Source organism: Lepidothrix coronata, unplaced genomic scaffold (assembly GCF_001604755.1).
Source record: "Lepidothrix coronata isolate B3197 unplaced genomic scaffold, Lepidothrix_coronata-1.0 Scaffold401, whole genome shotgun sequence".
Taxonomy (NCBI): domain Eukaryota; kingdom Metazoa; phylum Chordata; class Aves; order Passeriformes; family Pipridae; genus Lepidothrix; species Lepidothrix coronata.
Window position 1 is genome coordinate 68,975 of NW_016690581.1, and position 4,588 is coordinate 73,562.

Genomic DNA, 4,588 nt, shown 5'->3' on the forward strand with positions numbered 1-4,588 from the left:
AGAACCTGTGGCTGCCCCTGGATCCCTGGGAGTGTCCAAGGCCGGGTTGGAGCAACCTGGGATAGCGGGAGGTGTCCCTGAACATGGAATGGGATGAGCCTTAAAATCCCTTCCCACCCAAACCATTCCAGGATTCCAGGATAAAGGATGCTCAGAATCCAGTCAGAGGGATTTTTATGGAATGTGGGGATGGAAAAGGCAGGAAAGGGGAAGGGAGACCCTTCCCTGAGTGCCGAGATTCCCAGGGAACCCCCTTGTTCCCTGAACTCCTTCCCAGGGAGGAGTTGGGCTTGAGCCAACTCCCCCCTCTCAAACCAACAAAAAAGAGGGAAAAGTGGATGGCCTGGAATTCCATGAGCGCCAAGCCCGTCATCCAAGCCCTTCCCACCCCGCCAGCAATTCCCGGGAAAAGGGAACGGTGCGGAAGAGGTCAGGGCTTCAAGGAAATCCCATCCTTTGGGAGATCCCATTCCCGGTGTTGCAGCACTGGAGAGAGCACGGAATCCCTTTAAAGCAGCGGGAATGTGATCCTTAAGGAACTAAGAGGAAGTTTGGGATCAGCAGAAAGCAAGGGAATCCACAATCCCGCTTCCATGTTTTTCCCGAGGATGAAGGAGATGGGAATTCCAGCAGCCGAGCCAGAAAAATCCATTTGCCACGGGAAAGAAGGGATTTAATAAGGAAAAAAAAAAAAAAAACAAGGAAAAGCTGGGAGGTGCCGGGCGGGATGGAGGGCGGGATCCCCCTGGACTCCCCCATGGAAAAGCTCCCAAAGGAGGGGAAAACCAGGACGCCTCATCCCGAAAATTAACGCGGAGCTCGCCCACCTTCCCCTGCAGCAACACCAAATTCCAGAGCCAGGGATTTAACCCTTTCCTTGGCGTCAGGAACGTCCATGGAAAAGCCACGCCGGGCACTGGGATTTGCGCCGATTTCCTTGGAAAGAGGTGGCGGGGAACGGAGAAAATGAGGGAGAAAAGCCATGGAAAGCCCGGCCTAAGGGAAAATCCGGCCCAATCCCCCTCAGGCTGAGAGTTCCCGGGATGGGCAGGGATCATCCCCACCTGGAAAACGGGAAGTGGGAAGCAGGGAGAACCCACCACCGACCCCTTGAGGGTGTCGGATCCGGGCGGATCAAAGGGAAAAATCCAGTTTATTCGAAGGCCCGGGAGCCAAAGATTTCCTGGATATGTGGGACAGGGATTCACCACTTCCCACAAAACGAGGAGCTGAGGGAAAAAGGGGAAAATCCCGAGCCCAGCCGTGCTTTTCCCGGGAAAAGCAGGGGCTTCCTGGCTGCCCCCCAACTGGGAGACTCCCAGAAAACACTTGGAATGTCGCAGAGCCGCACGGACGTTGAATTATTCCCAGGTTTTAGGAGCAATCCCTGAATCCCACCACGGTTCGTCCCCAAGGCGGGGGGAGAGTTATCCCAAATCCGCAAAGAAGCGCGGGGTTTCCAGAGGGATCAGGGAAAACAGGGATGGCTCCAGGTCTCGGACACAACGTTATCCACCAAACCAATCCGTCCGGAACGGGGACACCGACATTCCCAGTCCCCCAAACCCATCCCAGCGTTCCCGGGAAGCAGTAATTCCAGGACGGAAACCACGCGGCCAAACCTCCCGATCCCGATCCCGATCCATCCCCAGCATCCTCCTGGGATCAGTCATCCCACCAGGAATGACGGGATGGTGGAGAACAGGAGCAAAGCCACCCTCGATCCAGAGGGAATCCGTTTCCAGAAGGAAATATCCCGTTTTTCCATCGCGCTCCGGCTCTGACGCCAAAGCTCTTTCCAACACCACCGACAGGGAATTTGGGATACAACCAATAGGGAATCTGGGATACAACCAACAGAAAATTCGGGATGCCATCAACAGGAATCCCACAGAAGCAGCTGGAGGTGCAAGTTTTCCTCGGGAGCTGGTTTTCCAAGGGAATTCCAAGGGATACAGACCCTCCCCTCTCCTGCACCGAGAATTCCCGGATGGAGGGAGCGAATCCCACGGGAGCTGCGGCATCCGGCTGCTACTTTATGGATTGTTTTGCCCCCTTTCCAAAGGTGGGCGATAATTCCATCATCCCAACGGTTTTCCCACAACTTTATCCTTGAGATCTCGGCAGGAAAACCCCCGGAGCGTTCCCATCGTTCCGCCCTCGGCTCCGGGAATTCCAAGGACACAATTCCCGCTCCACGAGCCGCCCTCGGCATAAACTCCATTTCTCCAGCTTGGGACTCCTTAAAAATTCCCAGCTCCCGGCCCGAGGAACGCCGGGAATGCCGGAACACCGGGAATGCCATTCCCCGGCACGAATCCCTGGCATCCCGCGCTTCCCTACTGGAAAACGCCTGTGGATAATAATTCCACTTCCTGAGCTTTCCAAACGACTCCCGTTGCTCCGAACCGCCCCCGGGACGGCTGGAAAACGATCCCAAGGGCGGAGAAACCCAAGGAATTTCGCTCTCAGGGATTAATCCCGCGCGAGGAGGTTCCCGACGGAGCCGCATTCCAAGGTTTTCCGCCGCTGGGAAAAGGAGCGAGGGGCGGCCTTACCTGTGTTTTCCCGAGGGGAGAGATGGGTCATGGGAAAAACCGGACTCTTCAGTTCATGGAATAAGCAAAGGAGAGGGAATTCCTAAAGCCTCGGGAAGCATTGACCCTTCCGTGGGATCTTCACATGGACACTGCGGAGACGGGGCCGGCTCCGACCGCGGAGACCTGGAGGGGAGAAGGGATTGTTGGATCCGGGTGTCATCCGTCTCCCTGGGGTGTTATCCATGGGATCCTGGGATGGTTTGGGCGGGAAGGGAATTGGAAGCTCGTCCCGTTCCAACCCCGACACCTCCCGCTATCCCAGGGCGGCTCCAAGGGAATCCGGCCCGGCCTTGGACACTCCCAGGGATCCAGGGGCAGCCACAGCTTCTCTGGGAATTCCAGCCCAGCCCCTCCCCACCCTCCCAGCCAGGAATCCCTTCCCCATCTCCCATCTCTCCGCATCAGTTAAAAGCCATTCCCTTCATCCCATATCCCTGTCCCAGAGCAGCGGGATCACCACAGGGAGAACCGGGATATTTGGGAGGAGAAGGAGCCCCCGGAGCTCTCCAGGAGCCCTGAACTCATCCCAGAAATTCCCCCACGGAGCCCTGGAATCCTCCTCATCCTGATTCCACTCCCTTCAGACAACTCGGAAAGGGGAGCGGGGAGGAAAACACGGATCTCAGCTAAAATGCATTCCATTAAAATTCACTCCCGGATTGTTCCGGCTGGAGCGCTCCAGCTGCAATCCTGCCGCACGGAAGCGCATCCAGAGGGGAGGGAACGTTGCAAATCCAGCAGAAAAATCCCACCCACTCCTCCGTTTTCTCCGGGAATCACGGGATGGTTCGGTTGGAAGCGACCTCGGAGCTCATCCCGCTCCAACCCCGGCACGTTCCGCTATCCCAGGTGGAACATTATCCCAAAATGTCCCCGAATCCATCGGTTCCAACCCCATCCCGAGCTAATTAACGGGATTTTCCAACCGTGTTTTCCTGTTCCCATCCCAAGGAAGGAAACGCATCCCTGCCCTCCCCAAATTATCCCTGATTCCAGCGGGAAAACACCTCGAGGAGATGGAAAACACACGAATCCAGCAGAAGGGAGAAGGGAAATGTGGGAATCTGGGAAAACCTCCCCCTCCACTCTGCACTCTGCAGGGGGAGGATGGGAATTAGGGATGGAGAAACCTTCCCAGGAGATCCATGGGATCTGAGACCTTGGAAAGCTCCGGCGTCTCCCACCCAAGTGACTCCGGAGGAGTCTCCCAGGGCTGGGAAAAGAGGAGCCAGAATTCCCAAGAGCTGGAGAATCCAGGGGTTGGCTCCTGCTCCTGCAGCCGGAGGAAATGGGGGGTCTTTTAGGAAAAATAAATCCTAGAAATCCCATAAATCCCAGTGGTTTAAGGCGGAACCAGAGTTTAAGCCAGGCTGGGTTTGACGCTTCCCGGGAATCCCAGCATTCCCAGATTTTAACAGATGAGACTTCCAAGCCACGCCGGGTTTTCCGGGCTCTTGGAATGCGGTGGGATCACCCCCTCCCCCACAGGCTCGGCATTCCCAAATCACACCCGGACCCGGAACAGCCTTTCCTTGACGGCAAGACCTGGCCTCCAAAATCCCTGGAATCCCAAATCCCCCTGGAATCCCACCCAACCCAGCGCCCGGGGGCTCGTTTTTTTCCCCGGCGGTTTTGATCCCAAAATCCCTAAATATTGGGAAGCGAAGCACCGGGAGCCGGGGTTAAAAAAAGCCCCTTCGGAGCCGAGCTTTAAATATCCCATTTCCATGGTTACCTCCGGGAGAGTTTCCACGGATGGCACGGGAAGGAGGAACTGATTTTTCCAAAGCCGTTCAGAAGAGTTTCAGTGGATATTGAGGGGGGGGGGGGTTTCTCCCACCTTTCCCACCGGAAAACACTGTTTTCCCCAGCAGGAACATCCCGGATTAAGCCTGACCTAAAGCTCAATCCCATATTTAAAGGGTTTATGGGAATCATCCGGGAATTAGATCCTTGTAAAACACAAAAACGTGGAATTTTTTTTTTTT

General features: G+C 55.8%; 1 protein-coding gene across 1 annotated transcript in view; it reads right to left on the reverse strand.

Annotated features, from left to right (window-relative positions):
• NCOA1 (nuclear receptor coactivator 1) overlaps window positions 1-4,438 on the reverse strand; it is a 43,318-nt gene extending 38,880 nt beyond the window's left edge. The window contains exons 1-2 of the mRNA XM_017839340.1: window positions 4,336-4,438; window positions 2,559-2,723 (exon numbers count right to left, since the gene is read on the reverse strand). The gene's annotated coding sequence lies outside the window, so the exon portion shown is untranslated. The remainder of the gene's footprint in view (window positions 1-2,558; window positions 2,724-4,335) is intronic.
• Window positions 4,439-4,588: the final 150 nt, after the last annotated feature.